At 45.9% G+C, this 17,241-nt stretch overlaps 6 non-coding genes across 6 annotated transcripts; all 6 read right to left on the reverse strand.

The window, feature by feature from the left end:
* Positions 1-2,158: 2,158 nt before the first annotated feature.
* trnak-uuu (transfer RNA lysine (anticodon UUU)) lies at positions 2,159-2,231 on the reverse strand. The gene has a single exon. It is a non-coding gene; the product is annotated as a tRNA-Lys (tRNA).
* A 2,303-nt stretch (positions 2,232-4,534) lies between these two features.
* trnak-uuu (transfer RNA lysine (anticodon UUU)) lies at positions 4,535-4,607 on the reverse strand. The gene has a single exon. It is a non-coding gene; the product is annotated as a tRNA-Lys (tRNA).
* A 2,300-nt stretch (positions 4,608-6,907) lies between these two features.
* On the reverse strand, positions 6,908-6,980 carry trnak-uuu (transfer RNA lysine (anticodon UUU)). The gene has a single exon. It is a non-coding gene; the product is annotated as a tRNA-Lys (tRNA).
* Positions 6,981-9,283: 2,303 nt separating this feature from the next.
* trnak-uuu (transfer RNA lysine (anticodon UUU)) lies at positions 9,284-9,356 on the reverse strand. The gene has a single exon. It is a non-coding gene; the product is annotated as a tRNA-Lys (tRNA).
* A 2,303-nt stretch (positions 9,357-11,659) lies between these two features.
* On the reverse strand, positions 11,660-11,732 carry trnak-uuu (transfer RNA lysine (anticodon UUU)). The gene has a single exon. It is a non-coding gene; the product is annotated as a tRNA-Lys (tRNA).
* Positions 11,733-14,035: 2,303 nt separating this feature from the next.
* On the reverse strand, positions 14,036-14,108 carry trnak-uuu (transfer RNA lysine (anticodon UUU)). Its single transcript has one exon. It is a non-coding gene; the product is annotated as a tRNA-Lys (tRNA).
* Between the last annotated feature and the right edge of the window lie 3,133 nt (positions 14,109-17,241).

Consider the following 17,241-nt stretch of genomic DNA (forward strand, 5'->3'; position numbering starts at 1 on the left):
GAATTGCCGGGGTTTTCTCCTTGTCCTCATGCAATTCCAATGGCTTGACATTTGGGAGCTCGTCCAAAACCGACGCCAAACCATAAGCACGACTTCCTTCGAGACGGAATTGAACCAGCGCCCTAAGGGTGCCCGCTGCCTTAAACCTACAGTCCTCCGCTCTAACAACTGAGCTACCGAAGGGAAGCTCCTCACCGCCTTTCCCTGGCAGTCTCAGTGGCCGTGCAAAGCCAAGAAGCACCGTGGCTTGGCTCAGTGGTTTTCAACCCGTGTGCCGTGAGGACTACCCAATTGTGTCGTGAGATTTTTATCCCCTCCAAAATATGATGTCATTTTTTTGGGTCAACTTCATAAATCTTGTATCAAATCAAACTTATTCAAATTTGTGAAAATGTTACATTCATACATCACCTGTAGAAAGCGTTTCATAACTGAAATGTTGTGTTTGCCGGACTGAACGCACACCTACACTGAGTCGCAGTGCTATCAGTGGTACTGAAAGGCAATTGATTAAGGGGACAGATGGTGAATTCCTTTTCATCTTGAACTCTGCTTGTCCTTGTTCTAAGTTGGACTGGTGAACGAAATCGATTTTATCAATATTATTCAATGTGTTTGTTCTTGCCCTTTTGGTAGGCTTAATTTTTTGATACTGTAACGGAGATGGAGAGGCAGCACCGCCCCTCTCGATTAATATGCGGCCATCTCCGTAGGGGCTGCTGGGAGATAAGAGAAAGGACTGTAAAGAGTGAATTAAGGGCCTGTTCATTGTTATGTATTGATTGTGTACTGTACCGTTGTGTACTGTTGTTGGATGTCTCCTGTTCCTCTAAGTCTCATTTGACTTTGGTTTCCCCCCTCTGAGATGAATAATCAGGCTCTAAATAGCCCCGGCGTTTCTCCTGCAGTTCTTCGTTCTTTCCACTGCTAGCGCTGCCTCTGTGAAGGCGGATGGTGCTTGTGAGAAGTCAACAGCGTGTCCACCGAAAAGGGTGTCTGACTCCTGGTTTTGGATCCGGAAGGGTTGATAACAAACCGAAACGGTTACAATACGATACCGCTTAGATTAACTGTGGATATGTATTGTGATCGTGCTCGGCTCAGGTGTGCGTTCAGTCCGCACACAAAACGTTTCGGTCGCGAAACGTCTAATCAAATCGAATAAAACGGCGGGGATAGCATGTTTGATCCGTGTGCTATTGTTTTTCAACAATTCTAATGCCCTTTGTAACGTTTAACCACTGTGTTGAATAGAGCTTGTTATAGGATATTGTGAACTGAACCTACTTTGCTGTGAATTTATATTTACTGCGAATAGTTTATTGTGTCTGGTCTTGGTCTGTCTGCACTAAATAAATGATTTGCATCAAGTAATTATTTAGTTTGTCTGTCTACTTTTTTACCTAACCACTAAAGGCCACTCCTTGCACTTCACACATTTGCCCTTTTAATTACTCCCTTACTGACATACGTTAACATGCAATGTGCGTGTGATAATAGTTTTAGCAGCCTGTTGCCATTCAGGTGAGACAATACCTAGTAAATCCTTTTTTTTTTTCCATGTTGGTGCGCCGCAAAGGTTTTTGGTCTCAGCAAAGTGTGCCGTGGCATTAAAACGCTTGGGAACCACTGGCTTGGCTTGTTGGGCATCCAGGTATGCACTGAGATTACGATCGGCATGATGATTGTCGTTCTCAGGGGAATTGTGTTTCTTTGCTGATCACGTTCTCTGTCGCTTTTTACACAGTTCTTACAAGTGGCACATTGGGGATGAGGAGCAGTGCATGCTGACACGCATAGCTGTGGACTTCTGCATGGTATGGGGCCACAGGTCATTCCAAGTATTTCAAGACGCCAGCAAATGTGTGGACACATTGAGTAGGTTGTGTTGGCCCAACCCTCACAGATTGTGCCAAGTCAAGTAGAGATGCATGTTGTCCTGTTCTAAAGTGACACGTCGTCAACAGCAAAAACATCTCTCAGAGTTCCTGGCTTGACTTGCCTCTGGAAGACAACACTGGCCAGGCTGGATATTTGCCGAAGGAAGCAAAGAGGACAGGACACCTCGCCTAGACTCAACTGCGTATCTCATTGTTCCGAGGAAGGCCGTCCAGGCTTTTCACCATCATGGCCCTCGGTCAACAAGGTCTCAACACTGCGCCCGAACAGGGACTTGAACCCTGGACCCTCAGATTAAAAGTCTGATGCTCTAACAGCTGAGCTACCCGGGCTTCAGTGAAGTGCTTCACAATGTGTTGGCTTCATGATTGATCCAGACCGCTTTCTGGCCGGTTTAGAAAACTGGGCTCAGGGTGAAAAGGGTCACATGCAATACGAGATGTTTGGGCAATGCGAGTTCTCGACAACAAATCCGAATTGCCGGGGTTTTCTCCTTGTCCTCATGCAATTCCAATGGCTTGACATTTGGGAGCTCGTCCAAAACCGACGCCAAACCATAAGCACGGCTTCCTTCGAGACGGAATTGAACCAGCGCCCTAAGGGTGCTCGCTGCCTTAAACCTACAGTCCTCCGCTCTAACAACTGAGCTACCGAAGGGAAGCTCCTCACCGCCTTTCCCTGGCAGTCTCAGTGGCCGTGCAAAGCCAAGAAGCACCGTGGCTTGGCTCAGTGGTTTTCAACCCGTGTGCCGTGAGGACTACCCAATTGTGTCGTGAGATTTTTATCCCCTCCAAAATATGATGTCATTTTTTTGGGTCAACTTCATACATCTTGTATCAAATCAAACTTATTCAAATTTGTGAAAATGTTACATTCATACATCACCTGTAGACAGCGTTTCATAACTGAAATGTTGTGTTTGCCGGACTGAACGCACACCTACACTGAGTCGCAGTGCTATCAGTGGTACTGAAAGGCAATTGATTAAGGGGACAGATGGTGAATTCCTTTTCATCTTGAACTCTGCTTGTCCTTGTTCTAAGTTGGACTGGTGAACGAAATCGATTTTATCAATATTATTCAATGTGTTTGTTCTTGCCCTTTTGGTAGGCTTAATTTTTTGATACTGTAACGGAGATGGAGAGGCAGCACCGCCCCTCTCGATTAATATGCGGCCATCTCCGTAGGGGCTGCTGGGAGATAAGAGAAAGGACTGTAAAGAGTGAATTAAGGGCCTGTTCATTGTTATGTATTGATTGTGTACTGTACCGTTGTGTACTGTTGTTGGATGTCTCCTGTTCCTCTAAGTCTCATTTGACTTTGGTTTCCCCCCTCTGCGATGAATAATCGGGCTCTAAATAGCCCCGGCGTTTCTCCTGCAGTTCTTCGTTCTTTCCACTGCTAGCGCTGCCTCTGTGAAGGCGGATGGTGCTTGTGAGAAGTCAACAGCGTGTCCACCGAAAAGGGTGTCTGACTCCTGGTTTTGGATCCGGAAGGGTTGATAACAAACCGAAACGGTTACAATACGATACCGCTTAGATTAACTGTGGATATGTATTGTGATCGTGCTCGGCTCAGGTGTGCGTTCAGTCCGCACACAAAACGTTTCGGTCGCGAAACGTCTAATCAAATCGAATAAAACGGCGGGGATAGCATGTTTGATCCGTGTGCTATTGTTTTTCAACAATTCTAATGCCCTTTGTAACGTTTAACCACTGTGTTGAATAGAGCTTGTTATAGGATATTGTGAACTGAACCTACTTTGCTGTGAATTTATATTTACTGCGAATAGTTTATTGTGTCTGGTCTTGGTCTGTCTGCACTAAATAAATGATTTGCATCAAGTAATTATTTAGTTTGTCTGTCTACTTTTTTACCTAACCACTAAAGGCCACTCCTTGCACTTCACACATTTGCCCTTTTAATTACTCCCTTACTGACATACGTTAACATGCAATGTGCGTGTGATAATAGTTTTAGCAGCCTGTTGCCATTCAGGTGAGACAATACCTAGTAAATCCTTTTTTTTTTTCCATGTTGGTGCGCCGCAAAGGTTTTTGGTCTCAGCAAAGTGTGCCGTGGCATTAAAACGCTTGGGAACCACTGGCTTGGCTTGTTGGGCATCCAGGTATGCACTGAGATTACGATCGGCATGATGATTGTCGTTCTCAGGGGAATTGTGTTTCTTTGCTGATCACGTTCTCTGTCGCTTTTTACACAGTTCTTACAAGTGGCACATTGGGGATGAGGAGCAGTGCATGCTGACACGCATAGCTGTGGACTTCTGCATGGTATGGGGCCACAGGTGATTCCAAGTATTTCAAGACGCCAGCAAATGTGTGGACACATTGAGTAGGTTGTGTTGGCCCAACCCTCACAGATTGTGCCAAGTCAAGTAGAGATGCATGTTGTCCTGTTCTAAAGTGACACGTCGTCAACAGCAAAAACATCTCTCAGAGTTCCTGGCTTGACTTGCCTCTGGAAGACAACACTGGCCAGGCTGGATATTTGCCGAAGGAAGCAAAGAGGACAGGACACCTCGCCTAGACTCAACTGCGTATCTCATTGTTTTTCCGAGGAAGGCCGTCCAGGCTTTTCACCATCATGGCCCTCGGTCAACAAGGTCTCAACACTGCGCCCGAACAGGGACTTGAACCCTGGACCCTCAGATTAAAAGTCTGATGCTCTACCGTCTGAGCTACCCGGGCTTCAGTGAAGTGCTTCACAATGTGTTGGCTTCATGATTGTTCCAGACCGCTTTCTGGCCGGTTTAGAAAACTGGGCTCAGGGTGAAAAGGGTCACATGCAATACGAGATGTTTGGGCAATGCGAGTTCTCGACAACAAATCCGAATTGCAGGGGTTTTCTCCTTGTCCTCATGCAATTCCAATGGCTTGACATTTGGGAGCTCGTCCAAAACCGACGCCAAACCATAAGCACGGCTTCCTTCGAGACGGAATTGAACCAGCGCCCTAAGGGTGCTCGCTGCCTTAAACCTACAGTCCTCCGCTCTAACAACTGAGCTACCGAAGGGAAGCTCCTCACCGCCTTTCCCTGGCAGTCTCAGTGGCCGTGCAAAGCCAAGAAGCACCGTGGCTTGGCTCAGTGGTTTTCAACCCGTGTGCCGTGAGGACTACCCAATTGTGTCGTGAGATTTTTATCCCCTCCAAAATATGATGTCATTTTTTTGGGTCAACTTCATACATCTTATATCAAATCAAACTTATTCAAATTTGTGAAAATGTTACATTCATACATCACCTGTAGACAGCGTTTCATAACTGAAATGTTGTGTTTGCCGGACTGAACGCACACCTACACTGAGTCGCAGTGCTATCAGTGGTACTGAAAGGCAATTGATTAAGGGGACAGATGGTGAATTCCTTTTCATCTTGAACTCTGCTTGTCCTTGTTCTAAGTTGGACTGGTGAACGAAATCGATTTTATCAATATTATTCAATGTGTTTGTTCTTGCCCTTTTGGTAGGCTTAATTTTTTGATACTGTAACGGAGATGGAGAGGCAGCACCGCCCCTCTCGATTAATATGCGGCCATCTCCGTAGGGGCTGCTGGGAGATAAGAGAAAGGACTGTAAAGAGTGAATTAAGGGCCTGTTCATTGTTATGTATTGATTGTGTACTGTACCGTTGTGTACTGTTGTTGGATGTCTCCTGTTCCTCTAAGTCTCATTTGACTTTGGTTTCCCCCCTCTGCGATGAATAATCGGGCTCTAAATAGCCCCGGCGTTTCTCCTGCAGTTCTTCGTTCTTTCCACTGCTAGCGCTGCCTCTGTGAAGGCGGATGGTGCTTGTGAGAAGTCAACAGCGTGTCCACCGAAAAGGGTGTCTGACTCCTGGTTTTGGATCCGGAAGGGTTGATAACAAACCGAAACGGTTACAATACGATACCGCTTAGATTAACTGTGGATATGTATTGTGATCGTGCTCGGCTCAGGTGTGCGTTCAGTCCGCACACAAAACGTTTCGGTCGCGAAACGTCTAATCAAATCGAATAAAACGGCGGGGATAGCATGTTTGATCCGTGTGCTATTGTTTTTCAACAATTCTAATGCCCTTTGTAACGTTTAACCACTGTGTTGAATAGAGCTTGTTATAGGATATTGTGAACTGAACCTACTTTGCTGTGAATTTATATTTACTGCGAATAGTTTATTGTGTCTGGTCTTGGTCTGTCTGCACTAAATAAATGATTTGCATCAAGTAATTATTTAGTTTGTCTGTCTACTTTTTTACCTAACCACTAAAGGCCACTCCTTGCACTTCACACATTTGCCCTTTTAATTACTCCCTTACTGACATACGTTAACATGCAATGTGCGTGTGATAATAGTTTTAGCAGCCTGTTGCCATTCAGGTGAGACAATACCTAGTAAATCCTTTTTTTTTTTCCATGTTGGTGCGCCGCAAAGGTTTTTGGTCTCAGCAAAGTGTGCCGTGGCATTAAAACGCTTGGGAACCACTGGCTTGGCTTGTTGGGCATCCAGGTATGCACTGAGATTACGATCGGCATGATGATTGTCGTTCTCAGGGGAATTGTGTTTCTTTGCTGATCACGTTCTCTGTCGCTTTTTACACAGTTCTTACAAGTGGCACATTGGGGATGAGGAGCAGTGCATGCTGACACGCATAGCTGTGGACTTCTGCATGGTATGGGGCCACAGGTGATTCCAAGTATTTCAAGACGCCAGCAAATGTGTGGACACATTGAGTAGGTTGTGTTGGCCCAACCCTCACAGATTGTGCCAAGTCAAGTAGAGATGCATGTTGTCCTGTTCTAAAGTGACACGTCGTCAACAGCAAAAACATCTCTCAGAGTTCCTGGCTTGACTTGCCTCTGGAAGACAACACTGGCCAGGCTGGATATTTGCCGAAGGAAGCAAAGAGGACAGGACACCTCGCCTAGACTCAACTGCGTATCTCATTGTTCCGAGGAAGGCCGTCCAGGCTTTTCACCATCATGGCCCTCGGTCAACAAGGTCTCAACACTGCGCCCGAACAGGGTCTTGAACCCTGGACCCTCAGATTAAAAGTCTGATGCTCTACCGGCTGAGCTACCCGGGCTTCAGTGAAGTGCTTCACAATGTGTTGGCTTCATGATTGTTCCAGACCGCTTTCTGGCCGGTTTAGAAAACTGGGCTCAGGGTGAAAAGGGTCACATGCAATACGAGATGTTTGGGCAATGCGAGTTCTCGACAACAAATCCGAATTGCCGGGGTTTTCTCCTTGTCCTCATGCAATTCCAATGGCTTGACATTTGGGAGCTCGTCCAAAACCGACGCCAAACCATAAGCACGGCTTCCTTCGAGACGGAATTGAACCAGCGCCCTAAGGGTGCCCGCTGCCTTAAACCTACAGTCCTCCGCTCTAACAACTGAGCTACCGAAGGGAAGCTCCTCACCGCCTTTCCCTGGCAGTCTCAGTGGCCGTGCAAAGCCAAGAAGCACCGTGGCTTGGCTCAGTGGTTTTCAACCCGTGTGCCGTGAGGACTACCCAATTGTGTCGTGAGATTTTTATCCCCTCCAAAATATGATGTCATTTTTTTGGGTCAACTTCATACATCTTGTATCAAATCAAACTTATTCAAATTTGTGAAAATGTTACATTCATACATCACCTGTAGACAGCGTTTCATAACTGAAATGTTGTGTTTGCCGGACTGAACGCACACCTACACTGAGTCGCAGTGCTATCAGTGGTACTGAAAGGCAATTGATTAAGGGGACAGATGGTGAATTCCTTTTCATCTTGAACTCTGCTTGTCCTTGTTCTAAGTTGGACTGGTGAACGAAATCGATTTTATCAATATTATTCAATGTGTTTGTTCTTGCCCTTTTGGTAGGCTTAATTTTTTGATACTGTAACGGAGATGGAGAGGCAGCACCGCCCCTCTCGATTAATATGCGGCCATCTCCGTAGGGGCTGCTGGGAGATAAGAGAAAGGACTGTAAAGAGTGAATTAAGGGCCTGTTCATTGTTATGTATTGATTGTGTACTGTACCGTTGTGTACTGTTGTTGGATGTCTCCTGTTCCTCTAAGTCTCATTTGACTTTGGTTTCCCCCCTCTGCGATGAATAATCGGGCTCTAAATAGCCCCGGCGTTTCTCCTGCAGTTCTTCGTTCTTTCCACTGCTAGCGCTGCCTCTGTGAAGGCGGATGGTGCTTGTGAGAAGTCAACAGCGTGTCCACCGAAAAGAGTGTCTGACTCCTGGTTTTGGATCCGGAAGGGTTGATAACAAACCGAAACGGTTACAATACGATACCGCTTAGATTAACTGTGGATATGTATTGTGATCGTGCTCGGCTCAGGTGTGCGTTCAGTCCGCACACAAAACGTTTCGGTCGCGAAACGTCTAATCAAATCGAATAAAACGGCGGGGATAGCATGTTTGATCCGTGTGCTATTGTTTTTCAACAATTCTAATGCCCTTTGTAACGTTTAACCACTGTGTTGAATAGAGCTTGTTATAGGATATTGTGAACTGAACCTACTTTGCTGTGAATTTATATTTACTGCGAATAGTTTATTGTGTCTGGTCTTGGTCTGTCTGCACTAAATAAATGATTTGCATCAAGTAATTATTTAGTTTGTCTGTCTACTTTTTTACCTAACCACTAAAGGCCACTCCTTGCACTTCACACATTTGCCCTTTTAATTACTCCCTTACTGACATACGTTAACATGCAATGTGCGTGTGATAATAGTTTTAGCAGCCTGTTGCCATTCAGGTGAGACAATACCTAGTAAATCCTTTTTTTTTTTCCATGTTGGTGCGCCGCAAAGGTTTTTGGTCTCAGCAAAGTGTGCCGTGGCATTAAAACGCTTGGGAACCACTGGCTTGGCTTGTTGGGCATCCAGGTATGCACTGAGATTACGATCGGCATGATGATTGTCGTTCTCAGGGGAATTGTGTTTCTTTGCTGATCACGTTCTCTGTCGCTTTTTACACAGTTCTTACAAGTGGCACATTGGGGATGAGGAGCAGTGCATGCTGACACGCATAGCTGTGGACTTCTGCATGGTATGGGGCCACAGGTGATTCCAAGTATTTCAAGACGCCAGCAAATGTGTGGACACATTGAGTAGGTTGTGTTGGCCCAACCCTCACAGATTGTGCCAAGTCAAGTAGAGATGCATGTTGTCCTGTTCTAAAGTGACACGTCGTCAACAGCAAAAACATCTCTCAGAGTTCCTGGCTTGACTTGCCTCTGGAAGACAACACTGGCCAGGCTGGATATTTGCCGAAGGAAGCAAAGAGGACAGGACACCTCGCCTAGACTCAACTGCGTATCTCATTGTTTTTCCGAGGAAGGCCGTCCAGGCTTTTCACCATCATGGCCCTCGGTCAACAAGGTCTCAACACTGCGCCCGAACAGGGACTTGAACCCTGGACCCTCAGATTAAAAGTCTGATGCTCTACCGTCTGAGCTACCCGGGCTTCAGTGAAGTGCTTCACAATGTGTTGGCTTCATGATTGTTCCAGACCGCTTTCTGGCCGGTTTAGAAAACTGGGCTCAGGGTGAAAAGGGTCACATGCAATACGAGATGTTTGGGCAATGCGAGTTCTCGACAACAAATCCGAATTGCCGGGGTTTTCTCCTTGTCCTCATGCAATTCCAATGGCTTGACATTTGGGAGCTCGTCCAAAACCGACGCCAAACCATAAGCACGGCTTCCTTCGAGACGGAATTGAACCAGCGCCCTAAGGGTGCCCGCTGCCTTAAACCTACAGTCCTCCGCTCTAACAACTGAGCTACCGAAGGGAAGCTCCTCACCGCCTTTCCCTGGCAGTCTCAGTGGCCATGCAAAGCCAAGAAGCACCGTGGCTTGGCTCAGTGGTTTTCAACCCGTGTGCCGTGAGGACTACCCAATTGTGTCGTGAGATTTTTATCCCCTCCAAAATATGATGTCATTTTTTTGGGTCAACTTCATACATCTTGTATCAAATCAAACTTATTCAAATTTGTGAAAATGTTACATTCATACATCACCTGTAGACAGCGTTTCATAACTGAAATGTTGTGTTTGCCGGACTGAACGCACACCTACACTGAGTCGCAGTGCTATCAGTGGTACTGAAAGGCAATTGATTAAGGGGACAGATGGTGAATTCCTTTTCATCTTGAACTCTGCTTGTCCTTGTTCTAAGTTGGACTGGTGAACGAAATCGATTTTATCAATATTATTCAATGTGTTTGTTCTTGCCCTTTTGGTAGGCTTAATTTTTTGATACTGTAACGGAGATGGAGAGGCAGCACCGCCCCTCTCGATTAATATGCGGCCATCTCCGTAGGGGCTGCTGGGAGATAAGAGAAAGGACTGTAAAGAGTGAATTAAGGGCCTGTTCATTGTTATGTATTGATTGTGTACTGTACCGTTGTGTACTGTTGTTGGATGTCTCCTGTTCCTCTAAGTCTCATTTGACTTTGGTTTCCCCCCTCTGCGATGAATAATCGGGCTCTAAATAGCCCCGGCGTTTCTCCTGCAGTTCTTCGTTCTTTCCACTGCTAGCGCTGCCTCTGTGAAGGCGGATGGTGCTTGTGAGAAGTCAACAGCGTGTCCACCGAAAAGGGTGTCTGACTCCTGGTTTTGGATCCGGAAGGGTTGATAACAAACCGAAACGGTTACAATACGATACCGCTTAGATTAACTGTGGATATGTATTGTGATCGTGCTCGGCTCAGGTGTGCGTTCAGTCCGCACACAAAACGTTTCGGTCGCGAAACGTCTAATCAAATCGAATAAAACGGCGGGGATAGCATGTTTGATCCGTGTGCTATTGTTTTTCAACAATTCTAATGCCCTTTGTAACGTTTAACCACTGTGTTGAATAGAGCTTGTTATAGGATATTGTGAACTGAACCTACTTTGCTGTGAATTTATATTTACTGCGAATAGTTTATTGTGTCTGGTCTTGGTCTGTCTGCACTAAATAAATGATTTGCATCAAGTAATTATTTAGTTTGTCTGTCTACTTTTTTACCTAACCACTAAAGGCCACTCCTTGCACTTCACACATTTGCCCTTTTAATTACTCCCTTACTGACATACGTTAACATGCAATGTGCGTGTGATAATAGTTTTAGCAGCCTGTTGCCATTCAGGTGAGACAATACCTAGTAAATCCTTTTTTTTTTTCCATGTTGGTGCGCCGCAAAGGTTTTTGGTCTCAGCAAAGTGTGCCGTGGCATTAAAACGCTTGGGAACCACTGGCTTGGCTTGTTGGGCATCCAGGTATGCACTGAGATTACGATCGGCATGATGATTGTCGTTCTCAGGGGAATTGTGTTTCTTTGCTGATCACGTTCTCTGTCGCTTTTTACACAGTTCTTACAAGTGGCACATTGGGGATGAGGAGCAGTGCATGCTGACACGCATAGCTGTGGACTTCTGCATGGTATGGGGCCACAGGTGATTCCAAGTATTTCAAGACGCCAGCAAATGTGTGGACACATTGAGTAGGTTGTGTTGGCCCAACCCTCACAGATTGTGCCAAGTCAAGTAGAGATGCATGTTGTCCTGTTCTAAAGTGACACGTCGTCAACAGCAAAAACATCTCTCAGAGTTCCTGGCTTGACTTGCCTCTGGAAGACAACACTGGCCAGGCTGGATATTTGCCGAAGGAAGCAAAGAGGACAGGACACCTCGCCTAGACTCAACTGCGTATCTCATTGTTTTTCCGAGGAAGGCCGTCCAGGCTTTTCACCATCATGGCCCTCGGTCAACAAGGTCTCAACACTGCGCCCGAACAGGGACTTGAACCCTGGACCCTCAGATTAAAAGTCTGATGCTCTACCGTCTGAGCTACCCGGGCTTCAGTGAAGTGCTTCACAATGTGTTGGCTTCATGATTGTTCCAGACCGCTTTCTGGCCGGTTTAGAAAACTGGGCTCAGGGTGAAAAGGGTCACATGCAATACGAGATGTTTGGGCAATGCGAGTTCTCGACAACAAATCCGAATTGCCGGGGTTTTCTCCTTGTCCTCATGCAATTCCAATGGCTTGACATTTGGGAGCTCGTCCAAAACCGACGCCAAATTATAAGCACGGCTTCCTTCGAGACGGAATTGAACCAGCGCCCTAAGGGTGCCCGCTGCCTTAAACCTACAGTCCTCCGCTCTAACAACTGAGCTACCGAAGGGAAGCTCCTCACCGCCTTTCCCTGGCAGTCTCAGTGGCCATGCAAAGCCAAGAAGCACCGTGGCTTGGCTCAGTGGTTTTCAACCCGTGTGCCGTGAGGACTACCCAATTGTGTCGTGAGATTTTTATCCCCTCCAAAATATGATGTCATTTTTTTGGGTCAACTTCATACATCTTGTATCAAATCAAACTTATTCAAATTTGTGAAAATGTTACATTCATACATCACCTGTAGACAGCGTTTCATAACTGAAATGTTGTGTTTGCCGGACTGAACGCACACCTACACTGAGTCGCAGTGCTATCAGTGGTACTGAAAGGCAATTGATTAAGGGGACAGATGGTGAATTCCTTTTCATCTTGAACTCTGCTTGTCCTTGTTCTAAGTTGGACTGGTGAACGAAATCGATTTTATCAATATTATTCAATGTGTTTGTTCTTGCCCTTTTGGTAGGCTTAATTTTTTGATACTGTAACGGAGATGGAGAGGCAGCACCGCCCCTCTCGATTAATATGCGGCCATCTCCGTAGGGGCTGCTGGGAGATAAGAGAAAGGACTGTAAAGAGTGAATTAAGGGCCTGTTCATTGTTATGTATTGATTGTGTACTGTACCGTTGTGTACTGTTGTTGGATGTCTCCTGTTCCTCTAAGTCTCATTTGACTTTGGTTTCCCCCCTCTGCGATGAATAATCGGGCTCTAAATAGCCCCGGCGTTTCTCCTGCAGTTCTTCGTTCTTTCCACTGCTAGCGCTGCCTCTGTGAAGGCGGATGGTGCTTGTGAGAAGTCAACAGCGTGTCCACCGAAAAGGGTGTCTGACTCCTGGTTTTGGATCCGGAAGGGTTGATAACAAACCGAAACGGTTACAATACGATACCGCTTAGATTAACTGTGGATATGTATTGTGATCGTGCTCGGCTCAGGTGTGCGTTCAGTCCGCACACAAAACGTTTCGGTCGCGAAACGTCTAATCAAATCGAATAAAACGGCGGGGATAGCATGTTTGATCCGTGTGCTATTGTTTTTCAACAATTCTAATGCCCTTTGTAACGTTTAACCACTGTGTTGAATAGAGCTTGTTATAGGATATTGTGAACTGAACCTACTTTGCTGTGAATTTATATTTACTGCGAATAGTTTATTGTGTCTGGTCTTGGTCTGTCTGCACTAAATAAATGATTTGCATCAAGTAATTATTTAGTTTGTCTGTCTACTTTTTTACCTAACCACTAAAGGCCACTCCTTGCACTTCACACATTTGCCCTTTTAATTACTCCCTTACTGACATACGTTAACATGCAATGTGCGTGTGATAATAGTTTTAGCAGCCTGTTGCCATTCAGGTGAGACAATACCTAGTAAATCCTTTTTTTTTTTCCATGTTGGTGCGCCGCAAAGGTTTTTGGTCTCAGCAAAGTGTGCCGTGGCATTAAAACGCTTGGGAACCACTGGCTTGGCTTGTTGGGCATCCAGGTATGCACTGAGATTACGATCGGCATGATGATTGTCGTTCTCAGGGGAATTGTGTTTCTTTGCTGATCACGTTCTCTGTCGCTTTTTACACAGTTCTTACAAGTGGCACATTGGGGATGAGGAGCAGTGCATGCTGACACGCATAGCTGTGGACTTCTGCATGGTATGGGGCCACAGGTGATTCCAAGTATTTCAAGACGCCAGCAAATGTGTGGACACATTGAGTAGGTTGTGTTGGCCCAACCCTCACAGATTGTGCCAAGTCAAGTAGAGATGCATGTTGTCCTGTTCTAAAGTGACACGTCGTCAACAGCAAAAACATCTCTCAGAGTTCCTGGCTTGACTTGCCTCTGGAAGACAACACTGGCCAGGCTGGATATTTGCCGAAGGAAGCAAAGAGGACAGGACACCTCGCCTAGACTCAACTGCGTATCTCATTGTTTTTCCGAGGAAGGCCGTCCAGGCTTTTCACCATCATGGCCCTCGGTCAACAAGGTCTCAACACTGCGCCCGAACAGGGACTTGAACCCTGGACCCTCAGATTAAAAGTCTGATGCTCTACCGTCTGAGCTACCCGGGCTTCAGTGAAGTGCTTCACAATGTGTTGGCTTCATGATTGTTCCAGACCGCTTTCTGGCCGGTTTAGAAAACTGGGCTCAGGGTGAAAAGGGTCACATGCAATACGAGATGTTTGGGCAATGCGAGTTCTCGACAACAAATCCGAATTGCAGGGGTTTTCTCCTTGTCCTCATGCAATTCCAATGGCTTGACATTTGGGAGCTCGTCCAAAACCGACGCCAAACCATAAGCACGGCTTCCTTCGAGACGGAATTGAACCAGCGCCCTAAGGGTGCCCGCTGCCTTAAACCTACAGTCCTCCGCTCTAACAACTGAGCTACCGAAGGGAAGCTCCTCACCGCCTTTCCCTGGCAGTCTCAGTGGCCGTGCAAAGCCAAGAAGCACCGTGGCTTGGCTCAGTGGTTTTCAACCCGTGTGCCGTGAGGACTACCCAATTGTGTCGTGAGATTTTTATCCCCTCCAAAATATGATGTCATTTTTTTGGGTCAACTTCATACATCTTGTATCAAATCAAACTTATTCAAATTTGTGAAAATGTTACATTCATACATCACCTGTAGACAGCGTTTCATAACTGAAATGTTGTGTTTGCCGGACTGAACGCACACCTACACTGAGTCGCAGTGCTATCAGTGGTACTGAAAGGCAATTGATTAAGGGGACAGATGGTGAATTCCTTTTCATCTTGAACTCTGCTTGTCCTTGTTCTAAGTTGGACTGGTGAACGAAATCGATTTTATCAATATTATTCAATGTGTTTGTTCTTGCCCTTTTGGTAGGCTTAATTTTTTGATACTGTAACGGAGATGGAGAGGCAGCACCGCCCCTCTCGATTAATATGCGGCCATCTCCGTAGGGGCTGCTGGGAGATAAGAGAAAGGACTGTAAAGAGTGAATTAAGGGCCTGTTCATTGTTATGTATTGATTGTGTACTGTACCGTTGTGTACTGTTGTTGGATGTCTCCTGTTCCTCTAAGTCTCATTTGACTTTGGTTTCCCCCCTCTGCGATGAATAATCGGGCTCTAAATAGCCCCGGCGTTTCTCCTGCAGTTCTTCGTTCTTTCCACTGCTAGCGCTGCCTCTGTGAAGGCGGATGGTGCTTGTGAGAAGTCAACAGCGTGTCCACCGAAAAGGGTGTCTGACTCCTGGTTTTGGATCCGGAAGGGTTGATAACGAACCGAAACGGTTACATTACGATACCGCTTAGATTAACTGTGGATATGTATTGTGATCGTGCTCGGCTCAGGTGTGCGTTCAGTCCGCACACAAAACGTTTCGGTCGCGAAACGTCTAATCAAATCGAATAAAACGGCGGGGATAGCATGTTTGATCCGTGTGCTATTGTTTTTCAACAATTCTAATGCCCTTTGTAACGTTTAACCACTGTGTTGAATAGAGCTTGTTATAGGATATTGTGAACTGAACCTACTTTGCTGTGAATTTATATTTACTGCGAATAGTTTATTGTGTCTGGTCTTGGTCTGTCTGCACTAAATAAATGATTTGCATCAAGTAATTATTTAGTTTGTCTGTCTACTTTTTTACCTAACCACTAAAGGCCACTCCTTGCACTTCACACATTTGCCCTTTTAATTACTCCCTTACTGACATACGTTAACATGCAATGTGCGTGTGATAATAGTTTTAGCAGCCTGTTGCCATTCAGGTGAGACAATACCTAGTAAATCCTTTTTTTTTTTCCATGTTGGTGCGCCGCAAAGGTTTTTGGTCTCAGCAAAGTGTGCCGTGGCATTAAAACGCTTGGGAACCACTGGCTTGGCTTGTTGGGCATCCAGGTATGCACTGAGATTACGATCGGCATGATGATTGTCGTTCTCAGGGGAATTGTGTTTCTTTGCTGATCACGTTCTCTGTCGCTTTTTACACAGTTCTTACAAGTGGCACATTGGGGATGAGGAGCAGTGCATGCTGACACGCATAGCTGTGGACTTCTGCATGGTATGGGGCCACAGGTCATTCCAAGTATTTCAAGACGCCAGCAAATGTGTGGACACATTGAGTAGGTTGTGTTGGCCCAACCCTCACAGATTGTGCCAAGTCAAGTAGAGATGCATGTTGTCCTGTTCTAAAGTGACACGTCGTCAACAGCAAAAACATCTCTCAGAGTTCCTGGCTTGACTTGCCTCTGGCCGGTTTATAAAACTGGGCTCAGGGTGAAAAGGGTCACATGCAATACGAGATGTTTGGGCAATGCGAGTTCTCGACAACAAATCCGAATTGCCGGGGTTTTCTCCTTGTCCTCATGCAATTCCAATGGCTTGACATTTGGGAGCTCGTCCAAAACCGACGCCAAACCATAAGCACGACTTCCTTCGAGACGGAATTGAACCAGCGCCCTAAGGGTGCCCGCTGCCTTAAACCTACAGTCCTCCGCTCTAACAACTGAGCTACCGAAGGGAAGCTCCTCACCGCCTTTCCCTGGCAGTCTCAGTGGCCGTGCAAAGCCAAGAAGCACCGTGGCTTGGCTCAGTGGTTTTCAACCCGTGTGCCGTGAGGACTACCCAATTGTGTCGTGAGATTTTTATCCCCTCCAAAATATGATGTCATTTTTTTGGGTCAACTTCATAAATCTTGTATCAAATCAAACTTATTCAAATTTGTGAAAATGTTACATTCATACATCACCTTTAGAAAGCGTTTCATAACTGAAATGTTGTGTTTGCCGGACTGAACGCACACCTACACTGAGTCGCAGTGCTATCAGTGGTACTGAAAGGCAATTGATTAAGGGGACAGATGGTGAATTCCTTTTCATCTTGAACTCTGCTTGTCCTTGTTCTAAGTTGGACTGGTGAACGAAATCGATTTTATCAATATTATTCAATGTGTTTGTTCTTGCCCTTTTGGTAGGCTTAATTTTTTGATACTGTAACGGAGATGGAGAGGCAGCACCGCCCCTCTCGATTAATATGCGGCCATCTCCGTAGGGGCTGCTGGGAGATAAGAGAAAGGACTGTAAAGAGTGAATTAAGGGCCTGTTCATTGTTATGTATTGATTGTGTACTGTACCGTTGTGTACTGTTGTTGGATGTCTCCTGTTCCTCTAAGTCTCATTTGACTTTGGTTTCCCCCCTCTGCGATGAATAATCGGGCTCTAAATAGCCCCGGCGTT

Source organism: Amia ocellicauda, unplaced genomic scaffold, assembly GCF_036373705.1.
Source record: "Amia ocellicauda isolate fAmiCal2 unplaced genomic scaffold, fAmiCal2.hap1 HAP1_SCAFFOLD_127, whole genome shotgun sequence".
In the NCBI taxonomy this organism is placed as follows: Eukaryota; Metazoa; Chordata; class Actinopteri; order Amiiformes; family Amiidae; genus Amia; species Amia ocellicauda.